Source organism: Vicugna pacos, chromosome 29, assembly GCF_048564905.1.
Source record: "Vicugna pacos chromosome 29, VicPac4, whole genome shotgun sequence".
Taxonomy (NCBI): Eukaryota; Metazoa; Chordata; class Mammalia; order Artiodactyla; family Camelidae; genus Vicugna; species Vicugna pacos.
Window position 1 is genome coordinate 14,336,962 of NC_133015.1, and position 18,307 is coordinate 14,355,268.

Here is an 18,307-nt window from a genome sequence, read left to right on the forward strand (position 1 = left end):
CTGAACATACACTTAAAAATGGTCAAAATGGCAAATTTAAAAAATAATAACTAAGTATCCTCACCAACACCAGAAAAGAAAAACCAGTACTCCCATCCCTATGTATAGCACACATCCACAGAATTTAGACAAGAAAGCTGAGTCTATGAATATGTAAATGTTTAGTTACCTCTTATTTGTCTCTCCATTCGTTCCTGTCTCTCTAAATGAAAACACCATTCAGCTGATCAAAGCAGAAAACCCAGTAGTCACTCCTGATGTGCTCCCCCATCTCATACCGAGTTCTCTACCAAGGACTTCCTGACCATCGCACTTCTAGGATTTATCAGTATCTTACTCCATCCATACTTCTTAGTCCAGGCCATCATCCTCTCTTGCCTGGATTACTACAACAACCCTTAACTCTGGTCTCCCTACTTCCATTCTTGGAAGAAGTTAGGACACAGGGGTGAGAAGGGCATTCTGAACTGGGGGAACCACATGCACAAAGCCATGGACTCACTGTTTTTCTAAAGGCACCACAGCACACTTCAAGCTGCAAGTGGATCTACTGAAAGGGCTGATAATGGGAGGTTACTAAACTTGGTTATTTAAAGTCTAGGCAACTGAGCTTTAACAAAAAACACGGTGTTAACTAAGTATCTGCTTTGTGTGGTTTCTGGGCCAGGCCCTGGGGGTACAAAGGGGAACAAAACAGCATCTCAGCTCTCAAAAGAAGCTCGAATTCTAGTCGTGGAGACACACAGTTACAATATGCAGTTATCAGTAAGTCTGTTTGGAGTAAAGGAGGAGTGTATATATAACCTGGTTGGGTTACAGAAAGCTGCTTAGAGGAGCCTAAGCCCAGTCTTGAAAGCTGAGTCAGTGGCAGCCAGGTGATGAAGTTAGGGGCGTTTGGGAGATGAGAAGACTCGTTCCAGTTGGAAGAAATAGTGTATGCACGTAAACAGAGATATGGCAAAGCATCACGTGGTTGAGGAACTAATTTACATAACCAGACTATATCGAATAGTATTTGTGGGTCGAGGTCACAGGGCTGAGAAGCATCTCCTGAAAACAAGGAAAGTCACAGGAGCCAGTGCACTGTCATCCAGCCATGCTTCACACAGGCTGGAGTAACACAACTTAGCAACTGGAAAGTGGGCGGTGGTCCAGGGCAGGGTTAGTATCATTTTGTTGCTTCCTCAACAGCAAGTTTTTCCCCAACCACTATAATACATTTGTTCTTCCTTTTGTTTCTGTCACTCCAGCCAATTATGTTACCCTCTGTTCAATAACCCAGGAGTTGTGGATTATTCATAGCTTCTACTTACCCATTTTCTGCTTATTCAAGAGTTTCTACATCCTCCTTGTCACCCCTCTGCCCTCTCTCTATAAATCTTCAGCTTCTGTTTTGCAACCGCTGAGCAGCCCTCTAGCTGTCTCAGATTCAGTTTTCACAGAAGAGGACCCAACTGGTGTAATTAATCTTCCGTGTCCCTTTCTGAGAGCTTTCCTGCCATCCTGTCTTACACGTTACTGATCAGGCCTTATGGTAACTGCTCTAGACCAATCATTTGGGACCAGGAGGATCACAGGAAATTTTATCAGAAGGGTACCCCATTCAGCAGAGGCAGTACAGCAGGGTAAGCATTCTGAGATGGCCTTTTCAATACAGTGGGAGAAGGAAAAAAGAAGTCAAAAGAGTCTCAAAGGTAGTAGAAGACAGGGTAACAGATCTGAGAAATATTTAAGAAGAGAAACAGAACTTAGAGGCTGATTAGGTCTTGAGGGATGGGGATCAGGTGGAAAGGAAGTCCAGTAGAGCTGGAGGTTTCTGGCTTTAAGCAGCTGCCATAGTTGCTGGGTTGCTAGCCAGGACGAGGGAGCACAGAAAGTGGGGTAGGTAAAGTGGGGAAGGGAGGAACGATGCACACTGTACTATAGATGTGAGTTTGAAATACCAAGGAACATCAGAGGGAGATGCCTAGTAAGCACTTAGATACATAGAATGGGGCTAACTAGATAGGATATACTTTGTTGCAGGTAACAAAAACTAATTTTCAACTAGTGGAAGCAAAAAGAGAAGTTGGTTGGCACTTGTAACCAACCTGAGAAGAGTAAACAGTAACGAGGATTTGGATCCCATCAATACAACCCCAAATGTCCCTCTTTTTCTCCCCCTTTGGGTTAGAGCTCCCACAGCAGACTGGCTTCCTCACATCGTCGGGGTCGTGGTTACGGGAAGCCCTGGGCTCATATCCTAACCACTCACAACCAGCCAGGAAAGCTGGTTCTTCCAGCTTCAGTCTGGAAAATCCTAGGGGGAAGGATTCTTGGTTTATCCTGGCTCCTGACCCAGTCCTTAAGCCAGTCCCTGTGGTCAAGGAAACCTGAGGTACTAGATTTGGCCCAGCTTTGGTCCCGTGCCTACCCCTGTGGTCAGAGTGGGTGAGATCTTTTCTCACTTGGAGAAGAGAGTCAGAGGAGGATCCTGGACCAGTATTGAGTCCTTACTGAATAGCTTTCCCTTCTTTCCAGGGTGTGTGAAATAGGTAATAAATAAATCAGAGCCCTCTGCGGTAGCTCACAGACTGACTGGGCCAACTCCTGTTCTGCCAGCGCTGGATTTCTGGGTCTCTCTTGCTCACCAGCACCATGCACCAGCGTGAATCTTGCTACCGATTTCCAGGCATTGTTGCGGCAGGAAAACTCATCAGTCTTTCCCCTCTTTTCACTTTGGGCAGAGCTTAAAAGGATTCTTTGTTTTGGAAGGGGGAAAGAGATTCAATATTTGAAATACTGATTGTGAAATTTTTAGTTCCAGTCACATCGATGCTTGACCTTTTGAAAAACATCTGGAATTAAAATGGAGAATGGGGGAGGGGCATGTGTAAGTATATTTACTTGTGTATGGAGAAAATATTTCTAAAAATTACCCCCCCAAAAAATTTTAACTGGTAACATTGATTACCTCCCAGGAGGAGAACTTACAGGTAACTGAGGGACAAGGGATGAGCCTGGAATCATCACAGTCTACCCTTTTACATCTTTGGACTTTTAAATTATTTGAATGTATTGCTTATTCAAAATAGAAATAATAAAACATTTTAATCAAAATAAAAGGCCCAAGTCTGTCTTACAGGATCTACTGAGCTAGTCTCCCAGAGCAGAGGGGAGATACATGCCCACGGGGAAGATGGAAAGCTGATTTGCACCCCAATCTACAGAGATGCTAACGGTCAGGGTTAGAGAGAAAGTAGGAAGTCCCAGCACTGAGGCTGCAATGAAAGCAACAGGTAAATGTGTAGACCTTCGGGTGGGCATGCAGGAAGAGAAAGAGCAAGGAAGATTTAAGGAAGCTTGATCAAGGATGGGATAATCACTGGGAGAGTGGTGTGACAGCCACCAAGAGAGGTATCCAAGAAGGGACGGTCAATAGGATTAAATTTTATGTGCTATTTGTGTTTATTTTATCCATTATTATATAACATCACATTAAATTTTCAACAAAGTGACTGTTGATTACCAATTTTATCCTGAAAGATTCCTCGAAAATGCTAAAATCCTGACTCCAACAAATCCACATTAGAAGCCATTAACATTGTAGGCAGTTTTTCAAAGCCCATTAAGCATTATTCTTTGAAAAGGTAATTCTTAGGTACTGCCAATCTGTGGCTGATGGATCACATGTTTGTTGCCACTCCTTTCCAAGACCCAATAAAAAACAGTATATATTAAGTTTACAGAGATACAGATAAAACATAATAGTAAAAGGTACAAGCCTGAGAAGACAGCACAAGAGGGGTTTGCAGAGATCTTAACCTAATTTTGAAAGACAGCGAATGGAGCCAGGGAAGTGATAAAACTATAGACTAAAATCGCTGCAGGAGGGGAGGGAGCCGGCTCACCCTAACCACCCTTTGAGAAGATTAGAACTTGGCAGCACCAGGTTCTGCAGAAAGTGGGGGTACAGCTCTGTTCTAAAAGTGGGATTGGTGAAAGCTTATATGCGCTAAACAGTCAGCCAACCACCACCCCAAAGAAGAGACCAAAGTTTCATCCAGTGCGAAAAGCTGGAAAAAAAAAAATTAAGTGAAAGTTAGAACAGTAGATCTCCATTCCCCTTTTCCCACCTTTCCCCAGAACAGTGGCTTCCAAATAGATGAATGCCAGGTAGAAGACTAGAAATTTCATCTCAGGAGAAAGTAAATAATCTAGAGAGAAAAAAACTTTCACATACAGTTATATGTGGGTTCTCCAACGCAATGGCCGTATCTCCAGTGAGGCCTACAATTTGACAAACCCTCCCATACCCCCACCCACACATATATAGTTTCCAATCAGTATCTGTTAACATAAACAGAAATCCAAATGTCATCAGGAAGATGCAAAACAAGCAGGAGTAAAGAAAAAAGACTGTAGAAAAAAAATTTTTTTTAATTATTAGTATCCTTTTTTATTACTTTTTTAAATTGAGTTATAGTCATTTTACAATGTTGGGCCAATTTCCAGTGTAGAGCACAATTTTTCAGTTATACATGAACACACATATATTCATTGTCACATTCTTATTCACTGTGAGCTACCACAAGATCTTGTATATATTTCCCTGTAATTCTTAGTACCCTTAGAGAGATAAGAGAAGGTAATATAATTTATAAAACAAGAACAGGGTACTATAAAAAGTAGCTCTATGAAAAAGCCTTGGAAAATAAAAATATATAACCAAAATAAATAGGTTGGAAAACCAAGTTGAGAAAGTTTTTGGAAAACAACATCAAAGATGAAAAACAAAAAAGAAGACTTTTTAAAAGAAAACCAAGAAGTACAACATCGAAGTAATAGGGGATACCGAAAAACAGAACTGAAAACAGGCAGAAAATATCAAAGAAGTAATACACAAAAATTTCCCAGAACCGAAGGACATGAGTCTTTCCATTGAAAGGGTCTACTCCATGCCCAGCAATGTAAGAAAGATAGAACAACCAAGAACAATCAAGTCATGCCATTGCCAAATTTCAGAACATCAGGAGTAAAGAGAAGCTCTTAAAAGATTCCAGGGTATGGGAGTGATGGAAGGACTGGGGGGCTGGAATCACTCAGAAGGGAGCATGAATCAAAATGGTGCTGGCTTTTTCTGTGTAACAGTGGGTATTAGGACATAATACCTTCCAAAACCTGAGGGAGAAATTATGTCAAGGTTTATAACCAACCAAACTATCGACCTTGTGAGCATTAAGGGCTCAAAAATTCTATCTGCCATGCACCTCTCTCTAGGGAATTGCTAGATAATGTGCTCCAGAAAAACAAGAAAAAGGAAAGCCCACAATTAAAATAGTAAATCCAACCTAGAAAAATATCAAAAGTGAGTTCTAACACAAAGGTGTCCCCAAAGCCTGCTCCAGATCGGAGCAAAAGGAGGTAGAGGCTTTAGAAAGAGATCTCAGGGTCAGGGGAAATGGAATTGATTATCTGGTATGGTTGAGCCTTTAGTGGGGGAAAAAAAAAACCTGCTGGCAGTCATACAACAGCTCTGGTTGAGCAACTGAAAGAACGATCAGTTAATTGAAAACCACATTGGTGGGGGAAAAACGAGGCAATTATTGATTCCCAAAAAAGGCTATGCTAGGAAGGAAATAATTGCAAAATACTATCTGATTCTGCAATTTTACATAGGCAATAATATGTAAACACTGATTTTAAAATGTGTTGGAGGATAAGAGAGGAAAGGAAATGGCAGGCTGAGAATGCTAAATCATCACCTATGATAACAGAATGTCAATTCTATTATCCATTTCTTCCTTTTAATGAGACCAACATCTATTCTCCTGGCATGTGATGCAGCCTATGCTTTTAATGTTTTCCCCAAAGGGCAGAAGAAATTTTTCACTAAAAGAAGCTCTCTCGGGGGGAGGGTATAGCTCAGTGGTAGAGCACATGCCTAGCATGCACAGGGTCCTGGGTTCAATCCCCAGTACCTCCATTAAAGGTAAATAAATAACCTAATTACCTCTTTTTCCCCACCATAAAAAAAAAAAAAAGCAGCAGCTCTCTGGTTTCATACCACAGAAGTTTTCCCCACCTACTCTGTGGAAGTAGATTAATCCTGGTTCTTCCCCTGTTTCGATTTTCAAAAATAACAAAAATATCTATCACAAATGGTATATCCCAAGATTTTATATCTAACCCTGAAACTCTAAGGAATATTATTAACCATCCGGTCTCTTGGTACAAAAATATGGTCTTGAACCACTTTCATCACTAGCAACCGGGGTGCTTATTACAAATGAGCAAATTTCTGGTCCTTAACCAGATTTACTGAATCAGAATTTCTGAAAATGACCGAGGAATATAATTTTTTTCCATTTGACGCAGATGGTTCTTTTTTTACATGAACAGAATTATAATTTAGTATTATGTTGTTGGGTTTTATTTCGTCAAAGGTCAGTGTGAGATCCACACATATAAAATCCCTACCTGGTTTCTCCTTTTCAATGCTATTGAGGACATTGTCTCTTTTATTATTCCACATTCTTCAGTGTTCATGGAACAAAATCTCTCAGATTTCAGAGCTAGAAAAAAAGATTTTCTCACCTGTGAACTGTTTCCTTTATTAGACTAGAGCTTGTCAAATTTGACTAATTATTAGAATCACCTGGGGAACTTTTAAACATGCACAGCTCCCCTGACTCTATGTAAGACCCATGTTAATATCCAGGTTAGGGAGGATCCATGTGACACTAGTAATTAACTATGTTTCAAATGCTTTCCATGGGACAAATATCTAGTTACCTCACCACGTTCACATTTTGCCTTGACTTCCTGGAAGCTAGTCTTGGCGGTTTTTCTTGGAATTCAGTTCTTTAATATAACTATTGTCCTTTTCTCTCCCCTATTTTATTACTTATCTCATTTAGTATACTTTAATGAATTTCAACTTCAATCTCTAATAATACTATCTTTGGGACCAGTGCATTCCTTGCAATAGCATTTAAGCCTCAAATAAATCAGTTATTAGGATTAAAGAGTGAAAGAATATTGGGAGCTTTTAAAAGTTTCATCATCTAGAGTTTATGGAGGCTTCATGGGAAATTACTGTTTCAAAAGTATTCTGAAAATCATTGCTATTAAATGCTGTATGTATAGTTGAGATCATGATCCCCCTTTAGTCTCTTCATTACGGGCACCCCCAAGACTAAATTTGTTCTCTTCTTTTTCTTTTATTCACCACTTTACAGAGCTAATCCATTTGAGTGGCCACCATGCTGGACAATTTCCAAATGTATGGATGAGCTTGAATCTTTCACTAAAGCCCCAGGTCTAAGTCTTTTGCCACCTGCAGGAACTCTTCACGAGGCTGTCTCCCAAAGTGCATACATCAATGTGAAGAAACTCAATATAGCTAAAACTCAACTCCTCTGCTTACCCCAAAACCTCATCTTCCTGATTCCTCCCCTTCCCAGCTCACCATCTAGGTAAACAGCATCACTATTCTCCCACATCCCAAGCTGAATTTGTCCTCAGTCACCCATATTTCATTTAATCCCCACTCCACTTAGCAGGGCAATATTTATGCTAAAGTTTGAGGATGGAGATGCAATTCGAAGGCCAAAGAAAATGCTGGTGGGCACGGGAGATGACCAGGACTGACAAAGAGCCTAGGAAATGAAAGTGGCTCGATTCATAGGGACGAAATCTATCATTTGTCTTACACTGTCTCAGGGATCTCTCTCTTTCTCTTTTCTTCCCTGGCCTACTGCTCATTTCCTAAATTAAAATAAACTATTAATTGATTTCCCTATATGTGGCCTATTCCTATTCCCATTCATCATCGTGGTGCCAGTGGTGGTAGTAACAGTTTAGTAATGTATTTGTCCAATCAATCCCTCATCTATAGAAAAAGAATGATATATTGCCTAACTCAAGGAGTCATTGTGAGTATTAAATGTTCATCATATTTAGCACAGTGCTTGGCACCCAATAAATATGAGTTGCTATTATATTGTTGGTTTTGGGGTTTTTTTTAAAGTTCACATTTTGCTTTTAATCCAGATATCGATATTATGTATGTTGTTGTTGTTAACGGAACACGTTCACATATTCCCTTATGATTATTTCACTTTGACATGTACCAATTAAACACAAAACACCATATTTACGTTTAGTAAAATCTTACCATAACTTTATAAGATAAACACATTCTTGGGTGTTAAAATTTAATAGCTGTAAAATCTTAAACTAGTTATTTTACTTAGCCTCTGCTTCCTTACTGGAAATAGGGAAAACATTATATTCCTGGTTCATATGAGGTTAAAATTAATAATGTACATCAACAGTGCCTGGGGGATTGCCAAGAATTACATACATTTTAATTGTTTCTACTTGTGCTGTAAACTTAGTCTTCGAGCACAAGGGCTGATGCAAACAAGGAAACAGCTCCAAAGAATCCTTGGCCACCACCCCAAGACCTTGGTTCTACTAGGCACTGAGCCATACACCATTCTTCTGATGGCTACAAGGTATCACGTCAGTTCAACCGTCACAAGTTCCCTGAGGCATAAGCCCTCCAATTTCAGAAGCAGTTTAGCAAAGTATTTTGCACAGAAGGATGTTCTCATGATTTCACTCTCCTCAGGCGAAAGTGATCTACTGGGTGGCCTTCCTGGCAGAGGGAAGTCTCCACTACATTATGAAGAATCTCCTCAATCTGCTGCTGTGTCCTCGTGCACCAATCTCCCCAGGAACCACTCACCTACAACCATTCTCCTGTCTGTTCATGAGAACTAGGACCCTCTGGGAAGCATAACAAACTCAGAGTTAAGACCCCCACCTCTACCTGTGCCTGCCAAGATTATTTCAGAAGTCCTACTAACTACACACCTCCAGAGTCCTTGGCCATTGCCTCAAATACAAGTCACTCTATCCATCTATTCTTCTCATTTTCTGATGTTCATACTACTGTTGGATTTTTCTCCCTGGTCCAACCACCTCCTGCTGTTCATCTGCCTTTATTTATTTATTTATTTTTAAACGTCTTTCTTTTTCTTTTTTTTTTTAAGGTATAAAATGCTTTTTTTTAACATTTTTTTATTGAGTTATAGCCATTTTACAATGTTGTGTCAAATTCGTCTGCCTTTAGAACCTTCCCACCACTGTGTTCTCTGGAACATCTATGTTGGTCCATATTCTTATTTGCCCAACACCCTTTCCTCTGTATCTTCTAATAATAGACTCACTTACCCTACTATTGGGGAAAAGCACATGACCAAGACGGGCCACATGACCCAGATATGATCATACAACCATGCCAGCCTAGTCTAGGTCTTTCCTTGGGATTGCTCTGATAGAACTTGTGAGCATGTTCTCTGCCATGTAAATAAAGTCCATTTATAATAGGGAAAAATGAAGCCAACTTGAAACAAAAGACAAGAGAGGAAAAAAAGATACATTGAGAGACAGTCCTGATGAGGCCAAGTTACCAGCCCTGGGACTTTGGGCAAATTACTTAACATCTGCAAGCCTCAGTTTCCCCATTTTTAAGTTAGAATAACAACGATTTCATAGAGTTTCTGTGAAAACTAAATGATATAACCTATGTGACAGCAAAATACCTGGGACAGTGGTCATGTAACAAATGTTAATTTCTTCTTTTTCATCCTTTTGTCCCCTAGGAGATGCTGAAATCCACCAGCTCCATTTTAGTTCTTACTTCTATTAGGCGCTGTCTTGCACTTACTTTCACATCATCTCAGAACTGACTTTTCCTCTTTATATACATCTTGAAAGACCAAATAGAGATAACCTCTATGAGGGCAAAAATCGTCTTTATGTTTCTTTTATATTTCTCATAATGATAGCAACCCTATACCACAGATTGGATAGACCCAATTTTAAACAATCTGTTTTTTGTCCTTTTTAAAATTATTTAAAATGTCCTGAGAATCTAAGCATTTTAGGGTCCAAGCTACATTGCCAGAACAACACTTACCTGGAATATGGTTTCTGTATGTGGAGTAGCCACGCTGGACACACCGAGCAATCAATCTGCTAAAGAGAACAGTCCATGGCCCTAAGACCACTTTCCTCACCACCAGGACCCACGTTCAGAGGATTTGATGGCAGTCGCCCCTCCTTACAAACTTCGTAAGAGGCCCATCCCAAAAAGGAAGCTAAAATTCGAGCTGATTCCCCCACGTTCCCCTAAAAGACCGTCTGGATAATCCTCCCACGCCTCGGGACCCTTTCCACCTTAGTCCCCTCGGGAGGCAAACCTTCAGCTCATCCATCATCATCACCACATTCTCCTCCCCAGGTGACCCTTCATCCGCTTACTTGACTTAAGCTCACCTCCCCCCAGCCCTTCCCGGGCACCCCTGGGAACCCCGTCATTCAAAATCCTTCGCACCCTCCACACCTTTCTGCATATTTCCCTCGCCCTTTCGCTTAGAAACCTGGTGGCAGCTCTGAGTGGAAACTAAACCCTGTTTCCCCTCAAGCCTTCTCGGGAGGCAGCTGCTTGTTGCCTCCCACGCCCCGCACGCCACAGAGCCCAGGGTGGAGTGGGTGCTCTTCCTGACCCTCTCTGCCGAGGACAGACGGGTCTCCTCCCTCGCCCCAAAAGCCCAGCTTCTAGGGAAGCCCAAGCCCTCCAACTAGACCACCTCCCTCCCCCACGTGACGACTGCCTCCCCCCCCCCCACCCGCTAACCGGGCTCCCCTGCTCGGCCCCCTCCTCCTCATTCCTGCCACCTGGCGCCCTCCTGGGCTCCCTCCCCTTTCTGCCCCTTCAGTCACCCTTGGTGACAGAAGGTCCAGGTAAAGTGCGCGGAGAGCGCCCTCCCCTCCGGACTCCTCTCTGCTGGTGAGCCGCCCCTCCTTCCCCCTCCGCCCCCCACTCCCGTTCTCCCTGCCCTTCCCGGCTCACGGCCAAAGCCCGCACAACCTCTGAATTCGCTCCCAGCATCCCACCCTCTGAGCACTCCCTCCTCAGACAGCGAGCCCCGCTCCAAACACCTTCAAGCCCAGGGGCGCCTCCAATTCAGAGGTCCTAGCACCCTGTCCTGACCTAGGGATACAGAACTGGCAGGGGACAGATGGCCGCTCACAAGGGCTTCACTGGAGGGAGAGTTTCATGAAAGGCCTGGTTACAGAGGAGTGGGCCGCTTGAGGGAACCAACCAGAGACAGGGAAGCTCCAAGGGATGAGGACTGTGGGAAGCCTTTACCATCAACAGCCTGAGAGGCCAGGGAGAGAATCAGTCCCGAGCTCAGTGAGCTAGAACACTGAGAGAAAGGCTACCAAGGGTCATGGCCACCACAGAACCACAGTCAGGCAAGGAGGGGTCAGGGGAGAATAAGTCCCCAAAACGCTCTTCCGGTTTTTGGCCCCAGTGCCTTCCACTGGCTGAACTCAACTGGAAGTTAGAGGGCCAGGGAGCCTCAGGGATACGGTCTGGAGAGGTTCGCCTTTCACAGCGATAAAAGGGTGGAGGGTGACAGGGTATAAGGACCACAGCCACCTCCTCACAGCCTTCACTTCCTCACCCCTGCCCCAATCTGGGTTTCCCCTCAACATCCTTGCCTCTGTCATACCACCCTGGCCAGCCCCAACTCTCTGCCTTCTCTGTACCTGTATCCAAGCAGGGGGATGGAACTGGAGACAATCATGTGACTCTGCCCACGAGTCTCACTTTAAATTTATGTCCCCAAGTCTCACGAAGGGGCTGCTGTCTGGTTACATTCCTCTCATCCATTCACCCTCCCCCAATTTTACCCCCCTTTCTCCTCAAACTCCAATATGCTCTCCCTACTCCTGATGACTTCATTTCATAGCTGACTGGGAAAATAGAAGCAACTGGAAGAAGACAACTTCATCTTGCCACTCCCAGCCTGTCCACAAGCCCTGCTTTCCCCTGGTTCCTGTGGGAACTCCAGCTCTCTTCCTGTGGGTGCTCTGTCCATGAGATGCCACCACCTCTCACAGATCGGCAAGTATCTCCTGTAGAAGAAACTTCTCTAATGGTCATTCTCTCTGCGTGCAAACACAGAATAGATCATATCCAAAAAGAAAGCAAAAACCTTCCCTAGACTCCTCAGCCGCTCTCCAGCTACTTGTCCATTTCTCCGCCTCCTCTTACAGGAAAACTTCCTCAATGAGTTGCTTATCCTCACGCCTCCATCTTGCCATGTCCCATTTTCTCTTGAACCCACTCCAATCAGTCGTTTATTCCTACCGTTCCAAAGAAAACACTCTCTTGAAGGTCAAGAATGATCTTCGCAGTAAGTCAGGGTCCTAGCAGGAGCAACTGGCACATTCAAATTGGGTAATTTGGGAGAAATGGTCATAAAAGGACTCTTCAGAGGTATGGGCAGGGTGTAAGGAACCCGCAAGAGATAATGCCATCCCCCAAGGCTATCACCGTGGAGTGCTTCAAGGGGCCCGAGGAAGGAGTGGGTACCAGAGCCCAAGAGGGAGCTGTGGGAGAGGACCTCCTGACAGCAGCTGTGACCTTTTCTGGAAGATGGCACTAGTGCAGGAGCTCCCCCCTGGGCTGGCCACAACTTTCTCAGGCTGCACCTCGGTCTCAGGCTCTTCCTGCCCAGTCCTCCTTCCTTCTCTTCACAGGTGTCAGACCGGCATCGTGGTCTGGAGGCTTTCCCTACCAGCTGCCCTCCCCTTTATTTTTCACCAGTGTTATTGCCGATCCATCTCTTATGATTCTAACTTTGTCTTGCCATCTGTTTCCTAGATAACCTAAACTGACACAAACACATCCTCTGTCTTGCCAAATCCAACAGTCATCTCAAGTCCTAAGGCTGATCAGAGTATGGCAGGTTTATGCAACTGAAAGAGACCAGTGGGGAGTATTTTCTCAAAAAGAGTGAAAAATAATTAAATCTTAAGGTCTGAAAAAGTGAGTTTCAGTTTGAAAGCTCACTTCAGTGGAACAATGAATTTCCAAATAACCTAGAATACTTCCATCACACCCTTCACCAAACAAGTCTTGAAAATACCCATCACATTCGTAATTACTTGTTTATCAACTGTCTTCCATTCCAGGTAAATGAGTTTAAAGAACTTTCTTTGGGGAATAATAAAAACATTCTAAACTTCGAATGTGGAGATGGTTGTCCAACTCTATAAATATACTAAAAACCATCAAATTGTACTTTCAAAATAGGTGACCTATGTGACATAAATGATATCTCATTAAAGCTGTTTTTAAAAATGCAATTGATTATGGGTGAGCTGTATTAAATTACATATATATGCTGCATCTTCTTTATCCATTCATCTATTGATGTGCACTTACAATGCTTCCATATCTTGGCAATTATAAATAATGTTGTTGTTAATAGCGGGCTGTATGTATCTTTTTGAATTAATTCTTATTTTGTGATTGGCTTTATTCATTTGATAATTACGTAAGTTTAAAAAGCTACAGCTCTAAACGTTCTTAGCAACAATGAACAGTACATATATGTAAATTTTTAAAATATGTGCAGTATATTGTGTATTATTTACATGCAATGCACTGTATATGTGCAGTCAAATTACAACAATTCTACCTAATAAAACTGAAAAATAAAAAAATGCAATTGATGTTTTTAAAAATGCAAATGAGAGACAGGCACAGAAGTCAGTGAAGGTTTCGGTGAGGTCCCATGTGAATGAGACTTGAAGGAACAGTAGGAGTGTGCTGGGTAGATGAGAGGAGAAGAGAAAACGTTCCAGTCGGAGGCAGCAGCAGGCACAAAGCCAGGGCAGAGCCTGCGAAGAGAGCATACTACTGCGTGTCTAGGGTGTGAAGCCCAGTATTCCTGGTACTAAGAGACTGGAGCCTATAGAGGCAGGGTTTGAGCCTGTTTGGGTAGGCAGGTGCTAAATCATGAAGTTCTAAAGGGAGACCACTAAAAATTTTTGAAAAAATTTTGTTAGAAGCATCATTCTAACGTGAAATTGGAAAGTGATTTGGATGTAAGTAAAACTAGTAATTGTTTCATCAGAAAATAGGAAAATAAGAATAGCTAACATTTATAGAGCCCGAACTCTCTACTAAGTGTTTTCCTTGAATTGTCTCATTTAATTGCTGAATTAGGTACTACAATTATCTCCTTTTTATAGATGACATCCACATGCTTTGCTCCCTCATCTCTTCAGGTCTTCCCCACACTTTCCCTATTCAATCCCTTTATTCTTCTCCAGGACTCTCATCTCAACTTAACATATGTTTCACTTTTTAAATCTTGTTTAAAGATTATCTTCTCATACTAGAATGAAAGCCCATAAGAATAGGTTCATTCGTATTTTTCCTTTAGTATCCTCAGTGATTAGCATATGGTAGACTCCCAATAAATATTTCTGAATACATGAATACATAAATAAATAAGGAAATCGAGTGTCATGGAAATTGAGCAACTTGTCCATGATCATACAGGTAATAAGTGACAGAATTCTGATTTAAAAACCCATGTTCTTACAAACCTCTGGCCAAACTCACAAAGAAGAAAAAAGAGAGAGCACAAATTAGCAAAATAAGAAAGGATAATGGAGAAATTACAACAAATAAAATAGAAATACAGAATATCATACGAGAATATTATGAAAAACTATATGGAACCAAACTGGATAACCTAGAGGAGATGGACAAGTTTCTGGAAACATACTGTCCACCAAGACTGAATCAAGAAGAAACTGACCACTTGAACAAACAGATCACTAGAAATGAAATCAAAATAGGAATAAAAAACCTCTCTACAAATTAAAGTCCAGGACCAGACGGCTTCACTGGGGAATTCTACCAAACATATAAAGAAGAACTCATACCAGTCCTTCTCAAACTCTTCCAGAAGATTGAAAAGGAGGGAATACTCCCAAACTCATTCTATGAAGCCATCATCACCCTGATACCAAAACCAGGCAATTACACTACCAAAAAAGAGAATTATTGGCCAATATCACTGGCGAACATAGACGCCAAAATCCTCACCAAAATATTAGCAAATAGAATCCAACAACACATAAAAAAGATTATACATCATGACCAAGTGGGGTTCATCCCAGGGACACAAGGGTGGTTCAGCATACACAAATCAATCAATGTAATACATCACATAAACAAGAGAAAGGACAAAAGCCACATGATCATCTCAATCGATGCAGAAAAAGCATTTGATAAAATTCAACATCCATTTATGATAAAAACTCTCGCCAAAGTGGGTATAGAGGGAACATATCTCAACATAATAAAAGCTATATATGACAAACCTACAGCCAGCATAGTTCTCAACGGTGAAAAACTCAAAAGCTTCCCACTAAAATCTGGGACAAGACAAGGATGCCCACTATCACCACTCCTATTCAATATAGTCCTGGAAGTCCTAGCCACAGCAATCAGGCAAGAGAAAGAAATAAAAGGGATCCAAATTGGAAAAGAAGAGGTAAAAGTGTCATTATATGCTGACGACATGTTACTATATATAGACAACCCTAAAAGGTCCACACAAAAACTACTAGAGCTGATTGAAGAATTCAGCAAAGTAGCAGGTTACAAGATTAACGTTCAAAAATCAGTGGCATTTCTTTACCTAATGATGAATCAACAGAAAAAGAAAGTAAAGAAACAATCCCCTTTAAAATAGCACCCAAAGTAATAAAATACCTAGGAATAAATCTAACCAAGGAGGTGAAAGAATTATACACAGAAAACTATAAACCATTGATGAAGGAAATTAAAGAAGACTTTAAAAAATGGAAAGATATCCCATGCTCTTGGATTGGAAGAATCAATATTGTTAAAATGGTCACACTGCCCAAGGCAATCTACAGATTTAATGCAATCCCCATCAAATTACCCAGGACATATTGCACAGAACTAGAACAAATCATAATAAAATTTACATGGAATCATCAAAGACCTAGAATTGCCAAAGCATTACTGAAGAGAAAGAAAGAGGCTGGAGGAATAACTCTTCCCAGACTTCAGGCAATACTATAGAGCTACAGTCATCAAGACAGCATGGTATTGGTACAAAAACAGACATATAGACCAATGGAACAGAATAGAGAGCCCAGAAATGAACCCACAAACTTTTGGTCAACTAATCTTCGACAAAGGAGGCAAGAATATACAATGGAATAAAGACAGTCTCTTCAGCAAATGGTGTTGGGAAAACTGGACAGCAGCATGTAAAGCAATGAAGCTAGAACACTCCCTTACACCATACACAAAAATAAACTCAAGATGGATCAAAGACTTAAACATAAGACAAGATACAATAAACCTCCCAGAGGAAAATGCAGGCAAAACATTATCTGACATACATTTCAAAAATTTTCTCCTAGAAGAAATAAAAGCAAGAATAAACAAATGGGACCCAATTAAACTTACAAGCTTCTGCACAGCAAAGGAAACCATAAGTACAACAAAAAGACAACCTATAGAATGGGAAAAAAAATTTTGCAAATGAAACCGACAAAGGCTCGATCTCCAGAATATATAAGCAGCTCATACGACTCAATAAGAAAAAATAAACAACCCAATCCAAAAATGGGCAGAAGACCTAAACAAGCAATTCTCCAAGGAAAACATACAAATGATCAATAAGCACATGAAAAAATGCTCAATATCACTAATTATCAGAGAAATGCAAATCAAAACTACAATGAGGTATCACCTCACACCAGTCAGAATGGCCATTGTTCAAAAATCCACAAATGACAAATGCTGGAGAGGCTGTGGAGAAAAGGGAACTCTCCTTCACTGCTGGTGGGAATGCAGTTTGATGCAGCCACTGTGGAAAACAGTATGGAGATTGCTCAAAAGACTAGGAATAGACTCACCATATGACCCAAGAATCCCACTCCTGGGCATATATCCAGAAGGAACCCTACTTCAGGATGACACCTGCACCCCAGTGTTCATAGGAGGATTATTTACAATAGCCAAGACATGGAAACAGCCTAAATGTCCATCAACAGATGACTGGATAAAGAATATGTGGTATATTTATACAATGGAATACTACTCAGCCATAAAAACCGACAACATAACGCCATTTGCAACAACATGCATGCTCCTGGAGAATGTCATTCTAAGTGAAGTAAGCCAGAAAGAGAAAGAAAAATACCATATGAGATCGCTCATATGTGGAATCTAAAAACAAAGAAACAAAAAAAACAAAGCATAAATACAAAACAGAAATAGACTCACAGACACAGAATATAAACTTGTGGTTGCCAAGGGGGCGCGGGGTGGGAAGAGATAGACTGGGATTTCAAAATTGTAGAACAGATAAACAAGATTATACTGTATAGCACAGGGAAATATATACAAGGTCTTATGGTAGCTCACAGAGAAAAAAATGTGACAATGAATATATATACGTTCATGTATAACTGAAAAATTGTGCTCTACACTGGAATTTGACACAACATTGTAAAATGATTATAAATCAATAAAAATGTTTAAAAAATAAAATTAAAATATAGAGACAGAGGGAAAAAAAGAATTTCTAGTGCAAACATTAAAAATAAAACATGTTCTTAAACCAAGGCATTCACCAGAGTTGTAACATTGTAGACAAGAGGTTAAGTCCCCCACTGCAGCATTGGGGGGGGAAGGGGGACAGAATGGCCTGGGTTTGATAACAGTTTGCATATGAAAGTATGCAGACAGTGCTGCATGACTTTGGTTTCTAGATTTGGCAAATGGGTGGAGAGTGGTACAATTCATCGGGACAAATAATACAAAGGAGTCTTGGTTTGGGCAGAAATATGTAAGAGGAGGACATGCCTAATACACAAAATTTTTTTTTATCATCTCCCTAGATTGCCAGTAAGTGTTGTTAATAATAAGTATGAGGCAGTAAAACCAAACTGATCACTTACCCCATCTTCAGTCGGATGCCAGGTGGGGAATGAGGGATGGGAGATGGGTAAATGAGACCAAATAGGAATTATTCTTTTTAAAAAAACTAATTCAAGCCTACAAGGAACAGGAAAAAGTCCTCAGAAGTGTTTAAAACAACTCAACTTAACGTTTAAGGCAGATGCTAAAAACCGAAGAAAGCTCCTACCCTTCTGTAGTTAAGCTGCAGGCATATGTTTAGATTATCTTGATAGTGGCGGTGGCTTTCAAGAAGTGACAATCAACGTGCAGGCAAGCACTGGCACCCAAGCCCAGGGTGGCCAGGAGGGCGACCAAGCATGCTTGCGGCGGTGCACGCCACAGTACGTGGCCGCCCACGGACCCCGCAGCGGATTCAGCTTGTAAGCAAGCACAGGAAGCTCGCGCCTCAAACGACTCCCAACCCCCGCCTGGTGC

The 18,307-nt window shown here is 41.5% G+C and overlaps 1 protein-coding gene and 1 long non-coding RNA gene across 5 annotated transcripts in view; one reads left to right on the plus strand and one right to left on the minus strand.

Moving 5' to 3' along the window:
• Positions 1 to 7,783, plus strand: part of LACTB2 (lactamase beta 2) — a 33,861-nt gene extending 26,078 nt beyond the window's left edge. The window contains exons 8-9 of one of the 3 annotated variants that reach the window (XR_012065443.1): positions 3,125 to 3,278; positions 7,221 to 7,783. The gene's annotated coding sequence lies outside the window, so the exon portion shown is untranslated. Of the gene's footprint in view, positions 1 to 2,520; positions 3,096 to 3,124; positions 3,279 to 7,220 lie in introns of those variants that run through there. The other 2 variants (XM_072951819.1, XM_072951818.1) reach the window with 2 other exon arrangements.
• LOC140690244 (uncharacterized) overlaps positions 1 to 18,280 on the minus strand; it is a 43,415-nt gene extending 25,135 nt beyond the window's left edge. For both annotated transcript variants that reach the window (XR_012065445.1, XR_012065444.1), the window contains exon 1: positions 18,060 to 18,280. This is a non-coding gene — a long non-coding RNA (uncharacterized lncRNA). The remainder of the gene's footprint in view (positions 1 to 18,059) is intronic.
• Positions 18,281 to 18,307: the final 27 nt, after the last annotated feature.